Here is a 17,434-nt window from a genome sequence, read left to right as displayed (position 1 = left end):
ATATAGGTATATGCACCTGAGACAGGGAGTGAGGAAGCACTGGAGCTTCAATAAGAAAGTAATTTTAAATAATTAATTACATGTAATGCCACAGCAGAGGAGTGGTGATGCAGGACATGAGGGTGTAGGAGAATCTAACAAATAAAATTGGTTCTAATCACCCACATCGAACAAGCGGACCCTTGATTAGAACCCTTGCGTGCATGCGTTCGGCAGCACATGCATAACACAGGACTAACTAGGCATCACAGTACACATAAGGATGGAAATTAAGAAGACAAGAAGGGCCACAAGGACAGGTAGATATTAGATGTACAATATCTGCTGCACACATGCATTACAATAATAAGTTCAATGTACATATGTATTCCTAACTCATTAAGATTGTGTGCAGTCACATTTGAGGTATCAGGGTATTTATTTCTGACCTCAGGGTACGTCACACTGGAGTAAAAATAGCCGGAGGCACAAGTGCATGACATACTGAGGTTTAATAAAGATGAACAGAAGTTAAAACAGTGTGGGTCCAATATAAATAAAGCAGAACAGTGGTCTAAACTGTGAACAGCACAAGACCGAGCAGATGAGTGACAAACGAATGAGGAAAGAAAAGGCATATATATCGGGAACACTGAATTCATGTGAAAGGGGTGATCTATGGAAAACTCAACAGTAAGCTGGTGTCACCTGGTGGGCCAGGGGCATCCTAGCATTTCATAACTTCCCCACTAAAGGACCGAACTAAAGTGTTCAGCTAAAGAACCAAAGCATGACATCCATGGAACATCCAGGGTCTAGGTGTCGCAATGTAGACCCCAGCATTTCAGCAGCCAGCCCCACTGAGGCCAGGATGATGGAAGAATGCCAGGGCGGCGGGATTGGAGGAAGCTGGTGGTGAGTGATGGCTGTGGCATCAGGTGAGGTGTTGGAGAAGGCACTGGAACAGAAGACGATGCAGGTTCTGGCTACGGAGATGTCAGAATGCCAAAGCCCAACTTCAGTGTAACTGAAGACTGGGATGATTACATTGAATTTCTATAGCCAGTTGATAAAATGTAAAATAATTTGTTGGGGCCCCATAGATATAGATGTTAATGTCGTAAAAGGGGCATCAAGGGCCACAGAATGAATTATAATAATGATGAAACCAACAAACACCTTGCTGCATTTTAACAGGTTGGACAAAATCAGTGTAGGTTAAAAAAAAACAGTAGTGCACAATTCACATCTGTGCACATCTGTGGGATTTGCAAAACCAATCACACAGCAGTACATGTAGTGGTACTAGCAGAGGTGTGGACTCGGGTTACATGACTTGGACTCGAGTCAGACTAGAGTCATTAATTTGATGACTTTAGACTCGACTTGACAAAATGTAAAGAGACTTGCAACTCGACTTGGACTTTAACATCATTGACTCGTGACTTCACTTGGATTTGAGCCTTTTGACTTGACAAGACTTGCTGTTTCCCAGAAAACCCAAAGATTAAAACGTATGTTATTACCGAACGCTCTGTATCTTTCAATGTCTGTGTACATGTGCGTCTGTGCGCGTATTTGCTGTCGGCAAGACATCCAATCAAATTAGATCCACGTTGTTTTGAGCCAACAGCATCCATCCAATCAAATTACAGGACAGCCAATGCAGTGGAACTCTCAAATAACGCGCCAGTTAGACAAAATGATACCAAAGATAGTTTCGTTCGGATATAAAAACTACGAGGTGGTCAACAAAAAACGAATAGCAGTATGCAAAACATGCGGGTCGAAGATTACAGACGGAGATGCAACAACTTCCAACTTCGTTCGACATTTGAAGTTGCACAAAGAACCGTAAGTTCTGAGTAAATGCTAACGCTTATTTGCTAACTTTTCTTTGCTGTGTAGTTAAATCAGTGAGGCTGTAAACTCGCTGTTAACGTCGCAAACTGGTAATCTGTCCACTGCGAGTTCACTCCCTTAATTCGTACACTTATTAAAGTGATTTTTTTTAAACCTGGTAGGATGAGGTACTTATACATAACATTAGCCAATGTACAGTATCGCACACAGTAGACGGAGGTCAGCAGCAACGTGTATTTTAGCCACCAACAAAGACATACAACACATACATATTAGTGGTGGGCTGTTATCGGCGTTAACGTGCTGTGTGAGACTCTTATCGGGCGATAAAAACGTGCTGCATTAACGTGAGACTCTTATCGGCCGCTAAAAAAATATCGCCATTAATCTATTCACAAAGTTGGGTTGGGGGCTGAGTCTATACTACGCAAGCTATTGTGCCAGAGTTAAATGGTTAGATTTATAAGTATATTTCTTATTTCTTGTGTCTTTTATGTTCTTGTGTCTCTTATTTCCTAAAGACTTTTATTTTGTTTTTGAGACCCGGTTCAGGTCTCTTGGACACATGGCGTGAGTTGTGAGGTGCGTCGGGTTTGTGTGCATTTTATTTTTCATTTTAATTTATGTACATATTAGGAATATTTTGCATGTGTGTTATTTTGTGAATATTTTTTTTATGTTCTTTTAATACTGTATATTGTAGAGAGAGGTGCAGAAAGACGCGATGTTCTGACGCAACCTTGCTTTTTGTACAGGAATGCAGTATTGTAAATTGTGAATGCTTTATGTTAATGTTCAGTTCTCTTGGACACATGGCGTGAGTAGAGCGAGAGAGAGGTGCAGAAAGACGCGATGTGTGGCGCGATGTTCTGACGCGACCTTGCTTTTTGTACAGAATACACTTTGCACAGAAAATCTCTTTGGTGTCAGCTCATCATTTGTGGTTCAAGAAACGAAATCAAAAAGTTACACAACGCAGAAGAAGAACTGCTACACTATGATGACTTTCACCTTGATATTTTAGCGCGGATGTATACCTAGCCGAACTGCACTGTAGGGGGCGAGAACGAGTCTTCGAACTGTGAAATTACCACATCAAACGTGACGTGGTAACATGGATGCAGCTATATAACTGAATAAACAGTTGGTAAACACAAGTACATCTTATTTTCCACTTCCCGCGGTTAAGTCTGTTATGTTCATTTATTTGTTACAGGACCGGACAAACTGCTGTGGAACTAATTGAAATGCAATATGTCATGGAAATACAATGTTACCACTTTTTGTTCGAATAATTACAGTTGCACTTGTTTTTTCAGATGCGTTTATTCTGCAAAGCAGTGGTTTAAAATGAAGAATATTCTTTAAAAAATAGGAGTTAAATGTTAAAAATGAAGTTAATATTGCAATGTCAGCACTATTTATTTCTGCAGTTTCAATTGCACTTGTTTTAATAAAACAATAGATTTTAAAAGCATACACGATCGGTGAAAATATATTATATTCTGCGGTTGAAAAGACTTGAAAGGACTCGAAACTCAAACTGCAGGACTTAGGACTTGACTTGAGACTTATCAGTCTTGACTTTGGACTTGACTCGACACTTGCCTGTCTTGACTTGGGACTTGAGGGCAAAGACTTGAGACTTACATGTGACTTGAAAAGCAATGCCTTTGTCCCACTTCTGGGTACTAGCAGTCAGAGGTGGGACCAAGTCATTGCTTTGCAAATCAAAAGTAAGTCTTTCCCCTCAAGTTCTGAGTCGAGTCCCGAGTCGATTCCAAAGTCAAGACTGCCAAGCCTCAACTCCTAAGTCCTGCAATTTGATTTTGAGTCCTTACAACCGCAGAGTAATAATATATTTGCACCAATCATGTGTGATTTTAAAATCTGTATTTATTAAAACAAGTCCAATTGAAATTGCAGAAAAGGGCTGACAATGCACTATTAACCAGTTGTTTTTAACATTTAACTTCTATTTTGTGAGAATATTCTTCATTTTAAACCACTCCTGTACAGAATTAACACATTCAAAAAAACAAGTGCAACTGTAATTATTTGAACGAATAGTGCCAACATTGTATTTACAAGGCATATTGCATTTCAACTAGTTCCGCAGCAGTTTGTCCTGTCCTGTGCTTATCTCATTTTGTCTTTATGTGTTTTAATTGGATTTATGTGTGTGTGTTTTTTTTTCTTTGTGAGAAACGTAATAAATACAGGACTGTGCTTTTTATTAATTGGTGCCACCATGGCTGAAAACTGGAGCACTGAAGGCAGGCACTGCCAAGACTCTGATGGTCAGAGTCTTTGTGTTCAATGCCCACAACAAAAGGGCATTCTGTCCTTCGGCAATGTCAAGGTTCTGACCTTATCCCAGCATCCTGCAGAAAACAGCCCTTCTCCTACTTGGAATTGTTTGAATGCACAGGCTCCTCAGTCTGTGCAACATCTTGCAGGATCAATTCTGGCAAAACATGTCAAAACAATCCCAGAAACAATAGAGTCCTTATTACCATTTGTGTTGGTGTTGCAGTGTGTTAGACTGAAATACTTAATTATCGTTGCAGTCAATTAGATCAGATTACGAAGAAAAAAAGTTAGAATCTGTAACGTTTACCTTTAACTTGTTGTGCCACCTGTGCCTTGGTGTCACAATTGACCAGGACATGGGGCTCCACCCACAATAGGAAAAGGCTGGATCCAAGGGAGATGCTTTGAGGTAGACTGGATGTGAAAATGGAGCAGTGACCCCATCTTGTGACCTGACCATTTTCACATTGATAAAGATTCCAAGAAATCTTCTGTTCTGAAGATGTTTGACCAGGCCGCTCAGGAAACAGACTTGTGGCTTCAGCTTCTCAAGGTGGTGGTTGAGGGACAAGACGGATGGAACAACAGCACTGATTGTGACGACCCTCTCCCCCCAGTGTCAAATCAGTTGCTTCTCCAAATGGCTTCAAGATGTCCACCAACTCCTTCAGCAGATTCCACTCCCATGCTGTGAATGACAACAGCCTGTGCCCAGCCTTTTCCAGAATAGCACTAAGCATTAGATGATTGCACTGGAGAACCGCCTTTACTTGCCTCAGTGTTGAGTTCCATCTTGTGTTGACTGCACCAGGGATGCCTTTCTGTTCCCAAAATTCCGCATCCAACTCACCTTCGAATGTTGTGCTTGTGTGCAGCAGTGATAACTCTGAAAGAGAAGGAGATACCACTTTCGTCTCCGGAGAGAATTGCATTGGTGATAGCTTGTCAAGGAATTGCGAGATTGTATGCTGTTGTGGTTCATTTGTGATGATTTTGTTCAACTGGTTCTCTTTAAATTTGTAAGAGGTTCGCATATTAAACAAATGTCAGAAAATCCCTTATAGCAACAAGTTTATTGTATTGAAACTAGGGCTGTGTGGTATGAATGTGATATGAATTTGGCCAACGGGAAAGATTTTGATTATACAGGTGTTACACCTGTATTCTGTGACTGTGTATTTTGTGACCCTAGGGGGGTCGTTGATTTTTTTTTTTTTCTTTGATTTGATCAGATAATTGTTCACACTTTTTACGTAGCACATTTACTTTTACAGCATTTATCAGACGCCCTTATCCATAGCGACTTACAATCAGTAGTTACAGGGACAGTCCCCCTGGAGTAATTTAGGGTTAAGTGTTAAGCTCAGGGACACAATGGTAGTAAGTGAGGTTTGGACCTGGGTCTTCTGGCGAGTGTGTTACCCACTAGGCTACTACCACCCACTTGCTAATCACTTGCTATCTGAGTATTTGAAATGTTATATCCACACCCAGTGTTGGGGAGTAACGGAATACATGTTCGGGCGTTACGTATTTAGAATACAAAATATGAGTAACTGTATTTTTTTACAGTTACCGTTTAAATGAGTGATAATCAGAATAAAATTAATGGATTACACGGCGGTCTTTTCCTGTTTCATATGTGAGGCTATCCCCTCTCTAGCTCCTCTCTAATTTTGGTAATTCCACGCTGCGTGGACCACGCATAACACAGGTGTTCTGTCAGAACATGCTACCTATCGAGTTGTGCTACCTAGCGGATCTGCGCATGCGCAGTCCCTCATGGATTGGACGAGACCGGGTTTGGGCCGGATGCCCAAACGAACCTTCCCACAGGTCAAATAAATAGGCCCATAAATCCATGCTACCCCTGAAATTGTAAATAAATATGATTTAATTCACTATTACACCATGCTCTTTATACTCTTACAGTGCACATGGACTGAGTGTGTGTGTAAGGTGACAGGCCATCACCCGGTTTAACCTCGGCACGCGGAACAGAGACGGCTGTAATTGGCTGCGAGGAAGGTGCGGTCGTAATCAAAAAGAGGGTCATTTTTCTTGTGCAAGGCTACTTTTTATTTTAACTAAGTGATGAAATATGTTGGTGACCATAACAGTAAATACTTTTCAATGGCATATTTTATGTTTCTCTTCCACTTTTCAGTTTTATAAATAAAGAAATTGTTAGGGAAAAACAGGGTCTTTTTATTATCTGTGATTGCAAAAATGTAAAAAGCATGACAACATATTAAGTAATCCAAAGTATTCAGAATACATTACTCACATTGAGTAACTTAATATGTTACAAACTACATTTTGGGGCATGTATTCTGTAATCTGTGATGGAATACATTTTAAAAGTAACCTTCCCAACACTGTCCACACCATGCATGTTGTTTTAGGGTAGTAGAATATATTAATAATTATGTATTTGGTTAAACAACAATAAACAATGAAATTCAATAAAATTGACTTAAACTTATTTCTCCACACCACCCTTCTCTTCACAAGTGTCTACATGTGCTCTCATTGGTTCTTATCTTTCACTGTAATGCTATGTTCATGATGGCGCAACTGCAAATACTCTGTTTTACTTTACATAATAATATATGTCATTAAGGATTCTGATCTGTACATGGCCTCGATGCTTTATTTTTGACATTAAACTGCCATCACCCATGAAGAGAACTGCATAAAAACACTCTTCACTTCAGTCACTCTATTATTTTTGTCAGTTGGCTCATGGGGCAAGGAATACGTGGTAATGGATAGTGAGAGAGTGAGTAATTTATGGGGCCTGGAGGAGTTCAAGGGAAAGCATCTTGAAAGCTGCTGTTTAGTGCTGAGCTTTTACGGTGGCAGCCGGTACCGACTGTATTTAGAAGCTGTCTTCGTGCTGTGTGTGGAATGTAAACTTGTTCAGGTTTATCTAGTCTTTGGGCAAAATGGAACTGAATACATCAGAATAAATGGCAATAACATTTGTATTATGTTACAGCACATCAAACGTAACATATATGTTACTATATACATATATCGACAAACAACAAAAGAAGTCTCATGTGGGGTATCAGCATGAATATCACCATCACCCATATCACATCCAATATTTGAAACTTTATAAAAAACACAATTCTAAATGTTGCCTTAAAAATAAATGTGGACTTATTACAACATTTTTTTTTGTGTTCTGGATATGCAACTTTTTGTTGGTGTGTAATAATTTTTTTCACCCCAATGTAATCTTTAACAGGAGTATAAAGCAAGATGAACCCGGTGTCTAACAGCTCTCTTGAGTGCTACTTCCTCTGGAGAATTTAAACCCACGCTGTCAATATGAGACATACAAAAACATAATACATTTTCTTTTAAAAAAATATGTTTATTTATGTAGATCCTGAGGATGTATTTGGCACCAGTTAGAAAAAACTGTCCTTACAGTCATATTTTTCCACGGCTTTACTCAGAAGACTAATAGGTCTAATAATTAACAAATTGACTAATTCCAACAAATTTTTTAAAAGTAGTCCAAATATGTTTAGACGTTTAAGGTGCTGTTCTTAAACCTTTGTAAAGTCAAATAATCTCACTGCTTTTGTAATAAATTCTGCCTGTCCATGTAATAAGCATGTGGCAACAAACAATTATCTGCAATTAGAATCTGGTAGGTGCCTTGTGGGTCTATTACTCTCTGCAAAAGACCGACTGCCTCAGTTGCGCCAGTGCAAACATAACTTCAAACCCATTAAATGGAACAGTTCTCATGATGTACCTCAGAGCTTTGGGAACATGGGAGTTTTTTTTTCTCTGGAAGCATCCACGGATGAAAACAGCCCCAGAACATCATCAATGTACTCAGGAAATGGCTAATTTGGACGCAATGTCCCTGAACTGATCTACTTAGAGACACAGGCACAGTCAAGCAGTGAAAGCTCTTCATTATAATGTACAGGACTAAATGAATGATGGGCTTCACATTAACATTCAAACAATTCCAGGTAATGCCTGTGATGAGTTGTGGGTAGGGTGTTTGTATGTATATATATATATATATATATATATATATATATATATATATATATATATATATATTACTTAGTAAAATAAATCCTTTATCACTCATAATTATGTGAAAGGCAGATTCCCTTCAAAGATGTCTGAACAAATAAAGCAACCATCTTTATTATTTTGTTCACTCAACCTGTTTACTGTGAATTCTACTCACACGGCGGCACAGGGCAGGGAGGATGGAAATGCTTGACTACAAGCAGGGGTTTAATGAACAAGACAGCGGCAGAGCAAACACACCGGGTGACAGTAAAAATGCTTGTATGCAGACTCAAAACCTTCTGGAATGTGACAGGTAATCAGGAACACAAAGGTCACGGAACACCAGGAAAACCTTGTCCAGTGTGCCAGGTAAAGTTTGGGCCATGACAGTTACATAAATTCTAAGGCAGTAGCCCAACCATAACCAAACATTTATCATCTGTTCAAAAAGAGGACCTTAGGTCTAGTATGTGAATACACATGGAAACAGATTATTAGTTTTTTTATTAAATAATCATTTGGACATGCAGCTAGCATATTATTTTACAACTATGGACTCCCAGTACACCATGGCAAAAGCACAATTGATTTTCACTCCTAAGAACAATGGATATTGTGGGAAATTGTGTCCGATTAATCATCCAGAGAGCTGCTCTAACTCATGAACATCCATTATGTGCGTGATTTTGCGTTCTTGTTCAGTACTGTCATCACTTTGGTCTGTGCTGTGCCTTTTGTTTTTTCCTTTTCTTTTAGTCCTTATGAAATATTGCTTACTGAGAAAGCAGCCCGGTTTCCCAGTAGCCACCAGCCCAGAGCCCCAGGTCACCTGACACAGCTGATCAAGTGCTCGGCTGAATTTGCCATGACAGCACTGTGGGCTGCAGTAAATGCAACTGGAGGTCTCTATGGGATTGGATTGAATTTGCTTGCTTTCACTTGATCTATCAGTTGCAAAGCCAGTAGGCCCGTGGGACGAGGGTTTAATGACTGATCATTTCATTCTAATGTGACAATGTCATCCTTCAAAGCATGGCTTCATGCAGATGGATGTTGTTTCCATAAATACACAAGAACAGAATCAACAATACAATACAAAAAAGTATTGAAGATTGAAGATGATGTTCTGGAGGCAGGAGAGTTAGCAATGTAATGCACATTTTGCGATTCTTAAGCCTCTGTTGCAGCTGCATGCAGGGTAGTGCATGGGATTAAAATATAAAGACTGGTTATCACAGTAGAATAGGAGGGATACATGACAATAATGTAAATTAGTCTTGTGAGGCAAAAGACACAAATCACTCTGTATTTATTGCCAAATATCACAACACTATACAAGAATATACAAACTCATACAATACAGTGGAGTGATAATGCAAATAGATCTTATTGTGCTGAGTGGGAGTGGGAGTGGGAGTCAAGGCTCATCCGTCTGGCCCGATCCCACAGAGAAGCTACTGAAGCAGAAATCATTCATTCTGATTGCAATTGAAAGGTGTCAGAACCCACAGTGAGACTGCATAATCGCAGATCACACCAAAGATTAAATACACACCAAGTCCGCCCAAACATTATGACTACTTGACTTGTTTTTTTTTTTACAAAGCAGCTTGAATCTGTCGAGACGTGGACTCCCACTAGACCTCTGAAAGTATGTTGTGGTATCTGGCCCCAAGCTGTCAGCCGAAGATCCTTTTTAGACGTTAAAGTTAGATAAGGACTGTGGATAAGGACTGAGTTAAACATCTGTGTTCCTCAAGCCATTCATGGGAACATGCCCTGGCTGAAATGTGACAAAGTTCTGAGGGAAATCTTAATTCTCAATACTTGACCTGGTTTTCTTTTCTGTGCCACCACTAATGATTTTTTATCGTGAATATCAACTAGTGCCCTCACATATCTTTCCTTTTTAACAGTGTACAAACATAGTTTTCCCTGAGGAAAAAATGCACATGGTGCAAGATGTAAAACAAGATGACAGGAATCTGGCGGTTTCCCGTGTGGCAAGCCTGTCATTTTGCTGTCATTTTTATCCTCAAAGCTTATTTTTCAACATGCTTTGTTTTTTTTGGGAAGATTTTTTTGCACAAATGTTTCAAGGCAGTAACCTGGTTAATATTTGTCATCAAATATGTTAACAAGAGATGCTATTAAATGAGCAAAAACGAATTAAATGAACACTAATTAAACATCACGGTCAGATTCAGATTGTCGCAGGTCCCAGGTAAAATAAGAAGTAAGAAATGATAGTTATTATTGAATATATATATATACTTGTAAGAAATGATAGTTTTGAATATATATATATATATATATGTACTTGTAAGACTTGTAAGAAATGATAGTTATTGTTATTATTGAATATATATATATATATATTCAATAATAACTATCATTTCTTACAAGTTTCATTCCATATATTCGGGTTTCATTCCATATATTCAGACTTCATTCCATATATTCAGTTCCCTGTCATTTGAATTTCATAACACAGAGCTGTACCAAATTGTAATCTCACCATAAAAAGCCCTTTTCATAACTGTAATTTAATCAGTATAAACATCACCATTGATGTGTGTCTCACTGCAGTCATTTCATTTAATTTCCAGCTCCAAAAACATTTTAGAGTGGAGTACAAGTAAAACCAATTAGGATTCGATTGGTTGTGCATTCAAACAAGAGCTTCCTTGCTGAAGATGCTTTAAGACATGACCTTCAGTCCCGCAAAAGCTTTTTATCGGATCATGTTGAAGCTCCACGCTGTGCACCCTGACTGTCCAGACCTGTTCTGAGAGAACAGAAAACATCGCCACCGAGGACTGCAGGAATACAGTCCTGCATACAGTTACTAGGCAACCTGGACTGGCACAGTATTTTTCCTTTAAGGTGAAGATGTTTCCTGCTGGGATACTAGCATAAAGCCCCTGAACTGAATCCCTGTTTTCAGTAAAACGCAAACTTTTCTGCAAGAATGCGTCCCCATTGATTCTACGTGCGTAAGCAGCAAAACAATGATTTAATTTACAAAATCTTTTATGAAATCTCTGGAAGCGTGTTGGATTGAGACTGTTGAGATATGCTGTTCTTCTGAGCAGACTGTAATGCATAAAGAAAGCTTCTTCTGTCCTACACACTAGGGTCAATAACAAGACACATTTCTGGAGGCTTCCTATTGTCCTTTGGAAAACTATAATATAGAAAGGACCTTATAGATTTCAATACATCCTCAAGCTATTGACCAACAGACACCGTGTGAAAGGGATCTTAAGTGAGGAACTGAGTGCAAACGGCATACATATGTCCACATGGTCATGGAGTCAGGGAGTTTCAGGAAGAAGCCTATTATATAATGGTGCCATATTCCATATGACATCACTAAATTAAGTTGCATTCAGACACACAACTCATAATCAATTGTCTCCTAGTCTCGGAGGTCACTCATACTATGCCTTCATTGATCACGCCTAATTTGATGCACTTTATGTCATTGTCTGGTGGGCACGCAAGTCAAATAGCAACGGGGGAGAGGCTCTCCACCCATGAACCTTTGACCCAGATTGTGTTCACCTGTGTATACGCCTGCTTTGCACCTTGTCTTTGCTCAGTCACTTGTCTGCACCAGTCAGAGCACCAGCCCTGCACATATAACGTCCCTGATTCAGCCTCTGTCCTTGTTACCTCCCGGCTAGTAGAATCAGATGTGGTGGAACATGGAGAACTGGAAACTAAAGTTGTGCAGGGCTGATGAACACTTGGCTGCACCGTCTCCACAATTGAAGGTTTGTGAGCATTGTGTGAGCGTTGTCGGCATTATTTCTTGGATTTTGCAGTCCTTGAATTGATGTTTGGCGAATAAAAACTAGCTTGTTCACCAATACCAAGCGAATGTACTGCAAAAAACTAATTTAAACACATAATACACTGTCAAATTTTAACATATTACTGAATATATATATACACACACACACACACACACACACGCACACACATATTACTGAATATATATATACACACACACACACACACACACACACATACACACACACATATATATATGCATGAGCTGGAGAAAAGAATACAGCACACACTGTCTTTCTTTCCTTCCTGGGTGGCAAAAGCGCAGCAGCATTTGTCTGAGTGGCATCATTAAGATGTAATTCAGACACTGTGAAACTGCTTATGTGTCTGCTGCAGCAGCACAAAAAAGAAATGAAATTTCTCCACATGAAAGCATGTGGGTGAAAGTACTGAAAAGGACGACTTTCAACTCCAATAACCAGAAAATGACCTACAACAAGGAATAAAATATGCAAGCTATCATATATAAAGCCATCCTTCCATCCATATCCATGGGTAAGAAGGTACAAATCCATGACTCTCTCACATGCAATAAAACAGTGCAGTAGTTTATCAAAAGTATCAGCGTTTTGGAATCCGCAAGAACAGTTTTTTGGGATGTGGGGGCCAAGTGGTACCCAGATCCCATTTGCTAGTGTAGCCCACCTAAGTTGCATATACTGTATGTTTAATACAAAGACATTGCTAAATATAGACATAACAATATAAACATGCTAATAGGAATATTGAATTAAGTCATTTAAACATTCTGCATCAAAGCGAAGAAAAATGTTAAGATTTTGCATTAACATGAATTGGATTGACGCCCCGAAAACATCATAATTTCTGCTGTGCAAGGATAGCAGGTTGAATAGGATATAAGGACTGCTCCCAGGACAATGTGGTACAGGTTCACACATTGTTCACACACTGTCTTTCTGCACATACTGCGACCTTTTTTGTGTACCCGACTGTTGTTGTCCTATCTGTTTACGCTGCACTTGCGCCATCTTTTTCGCTTGCAGTGTCAAACACTGTTTACAGCCCCCATTCTGTCTGTAAGTTGCGCTGTGCTCAATGGAGAACATTGTTCCACAGCAAGGTGAAAATGTGGCGTCCCCATTCGTCTTCCAGTTCCCTGGCAGCACCACATCTCGCAGCTTGCCAGAAATAAAGGTGCTGCTTTTGTAATTACTTACTGCATGCCATGCCTGAAATAGATTCCATTTCTGCAGCTGTAATGATGCAGAACATTGGCCTCGGGTCGACGAAGGAGTAGCAGGATTATCCTGAGGAACGTTCCACGTGAAAAAAAAGCCAGCACGATGCACGGTGGCCACCCATAAAGGGCCTTTGAAATGTTTCAACTTTCGTCAGGCCGCTGTGGAGGTGGATTTCCATTACCTCGTAAAAAACAATGTTGCCCTGGTAACAGTGGCAGTGACAACAAACGGATTGTTCCAGCGAGGGGTAATGCTGAATAATGCTGAATAAATGGAACGCAGCCCTCCTTAAAAGCCGAGTGTGACGTAAAAACGGAAACAAAACAGTGTGGTAACGTCTGTGAACCTGTAGTGTAGGCCTGTCCTATCAGTTAAAAAACCCGCCAATACAACAAAACACTTTTATCTGGAGTGAAAAAGCAGAATAAAACATGGAATGTTTCTGTGTTCATGCATATGTTAGAATTCCTGCAAAAGGTGGCCTCCTTCGCTCAGACGTACCTAAGAAAGGGAAGGCCGGCAGAGAGGGCGTGAGGGAGGGAAGAGGCCAGAGACAGACTGCGTGGGTGAGTGGAACAGCTGTGCTCTTTAGAGGCAGCAGACATGACTTAACCTCAGACATGCCACCTGATTAGCATAACGCCAGAAGGGAAATTGGCTCACGCTGATGCACTATGTGGGTTGTTATAGCCAAGTGTCATTCTACCGTATTTTATCAAATACGAATACATTTCAAAATCATTTTTTTCCCTACAATCCCACAAACCTTTTTTTTTTTTTTGCATGGACCCTGAACGTGAAATGGCGTGAAAAAACAATTTACAACTGGTACAGTAGTTCAATGGTTGCCCTAGCTAATGGTACCCTAGCTAGGACAGCATAACTGCGGTGAAATGAACACTACCTGTGTTTTGAACGGGACGTGAAAAGCAGCGTTTACGGAATGCCGGAGTAAATAGATGAAATTTTCAGTTTAGATTTAAACACAGAGACTCCAGTCATGAACACTGACCAGCAGACCCTTCTTCAACTGAAGAGCTTTTTCTGCTTCCAGATTTCGTTATTTTGGGTACCAGCAGGGAGCCCGCATCCTACGATCGCAGGGGACATGATGCATCATAAACAACCACTTCACTCAGATACCGCAGGGCGTAACCATTTAGTGCTTGAGAAAGCATGAGAAAGGGGTGGTAACCTTTCCTTGTATGACTACATAAGAGGATAAATTCTCACCGTATGAGCTGCCACTCTCTGAACAGTGAAGCAGAATAGCCAAAGCACTCTTTATACATATATATTCCATTTCTAGCCACTGCAGGACAATAGACAGGCTAAAGGAAATAGTATTAATGTTACATTTTCACAATGTCCACAACCTGATACCAGTGATACCTGGTGCACAAATCAAAATGTGTCCTCTGCATCACCCCTCTACAGTGTGCAGCCACGACAGGCGCCTGGGGAGCGGTGTGTGGAGATGGTACTTTGCTCAGTGGCACCTTAATGGTTCTGGACTCGAACTGGCAACCTTCTGCCCGGTAGTAATGCAATCATAGTCTAGTAGGTAACTGTATTGTTGATGTTGTGTTCCTGTTTGCCCTGATTGTTCACAGTTGTTTAGTTTGTATAAATGTTTGCCTCTTGTATAAAATCCTTGTTGGGTCCTGGGATGTTGTCCTGTCTTGGTAACGTGATAACTATTAAATCTTCGATTTTTTCAAAATCGTTTAAACGCATCTTATTTACCTCATACCACAATTATTCACAAAATCAACAAATTTTGCAGAATTAGTTTCAGGTCACGCTGGATCACAGTGCCAGATAAATTAACCAAATATCAGTCCACCTTGTGTATGAAACAAGGAGCAATAATTCTTCTCGCTTGTGCTGTGCTTTGAATAAAAAACAATCTATAATCCATTGTGTTTAAGAACGACTTTGCACAATTAATTTTTATTGCTTCTGAAACATCCAGAATGTTCACTGCAAGTCTGAGCTGGAACAGTTCAATCTTTGATGGTGGAGGTTTAATAATTGAAGGGCTATGTTGACACTGATGATCTTTTTTTCAGAGCCTGGAGTTACTCAGGATTTCAAGCACACATTCAACAAACTCAGTTTCTTGCAGACTATTGATTTGACTGTCTTACCCAGTTGTGGTATTTTGTGTAAAATGAGTTGGTCAGCTGAGACACAAACTCGAACTGGAACTCAGTGTTTTCCTCTTTGTGAGGCCTGTTTGTGATATTTGTACAGTGCAAAACATTCATTCATTTATATATTTTGCTCTAATTTATGAGACCTGGGAGACCTCACGTTTAGCTGCTCAAAGGCGTGCAGTTTACGTGAACTGATGAACACCATCCTTAGTAAGTGTGTGTTCAGACTGGGGTCTTAGTCCTACCCAGGGTTTGGTCAAGCCTGTCCATGTGTCTGTATATTGCTGAACCCCCTTTTCAACCTTCCCACAACCCAGATCTTCATGAGCATTTGTTGAGGATATATATTTACAACCGGCCTGAACTGCGGTACGGTGGTTACCAATGTGGCATCACACCTCCAAGGTTCGAATCCTGGCACACAAGTTGCGTGTGCACAAGTTGCATTGCATGCTCACCACATGTTGGCTCGGTTTTCCTCCAGGTTCTCCAGCTTGGGCTCCGTCAGCTGCGACCCTGAGTATGACTAAGGCCCCGTCCACATGTGAACACTTTTGTCTATAATGGTTTTTCGGTTTCTGACACATCCACGCGGAGACGCAGAGAAGGACCCGAAGGCTGTTTTAACCCCCCCAACCCCCCTCCACGCTTGTTTGTATGTGGCGCTGTAACTCTGCAAAGTGCTCTCCTTGTTTCATGTCTGGCTCTTCTCTGCGGCGTTACACATCTGGGACACGTCACTGTTGTCCAGTCTTGTCTTTTCATTTGAAATGTGCAACGTAGAAAGGAGTTGCTTTATGAGGTTCTGCAGATGCTGCAGCACAACCACAATCGTGTTATCCACCTTTGTTGTATGTATGATGTGTTTGGGGTTATAGGTCAAGTTAATGCATCTCTGTGTTTTCACACAAAAAAATCACTTTGAAAACTCATCAAATGATCCTGAAGCTTTCAGCACTTTTACAAATGAAAAGCTTTTACTTTGTTGTTGCAATATTCAGTCAAGGGGAACCAAGATGCAGCACATATTTAGCATTTCCACATTGTGCTGAGTTTCGTGTACAAAATGATGAAATACATGATACATTTGGAAATTGTGATGTTTTTTTTTTTTGCTTACAAATGCATTTGTGCATGGAAGACATTTAAATGAATCAGTTAATGAAAGGAACATTTGCCAAGGAGCATACATTAACAATAAGGCAAACAAAGCCAGATGAGTGCCTGTGCCAACGGAGGCTCGCTGCAGAATGCAGTTCTGGAACGATTCATGGCCATGATTTTCATACTCCGCGGTCAATTAGGACCTGGCTGCTATCTGGACAGGGGCCATGGACAAGATCCTACAACGTGGACCTGATAATCTGGTAGGGGGTATTACAATGTGCCCATGCACTGGAACTTTAGAGAAGAGAGTGAGATTTGAATGGCGTTCTGTACAGGTTGTGGGGATCATTTTAAACCAAACATTGGGGCAGAATTTTTATCCAAATTTTTTTTTTTTGGCAGAATATCTACATATTTCTGTCTATTGCAGTCACAAAAAAAAGAATTATTTATGTGTGTGTGAACAGTCATGGAAGTCAAATACTTATCAGATCGTTTTTGCAGTTTTGTGTGTTTAATTGAATTTTTGGATTATTGTGGGCTAAAACCTTGGGGGATCTAATCAGGCAATACTGCTTACGTGTGACATATGATTTGGAGTGTGTTTAAATGAGGTCCAGAATGATACTCTCCTTATAACATATGTTCATTACGACAAAAATAATTATGCTAAATTTGAGAAGTTGCTTGATGTTTGGTCATTTTTACTCTATACAGATGAACTAGATGAAGCAGTCTGATGATTTCTGTACTTTCTGTCAATATAGATGATATGACTGTGGTGAACACTCCCCCAGCACTATATTTTATAATTTGGGGGCAGTGCACCTTGTTTGTTACACCACAGATGTTCCTTATTCTTCTGTCCCTCATTTATTTCTGTTTGACAGGATGTTCTTT

Source organism: Denticeps clupeoides, chromosome 14, assembly GCF_900700375.1.
Source record: "Denticeps clupeoides chromosome 14, fDenClu1.1, whole genome shotgun sequence".
Lineage (NCBI taxonomy): Eukaryota > Metazoa > Chordata > Actinopteri > Clupeiformes > Denticipitidae > Denticeps > Denticeps clupeoides.
This window is presented reverse-complemented; position numbering follows the sequence as displayed.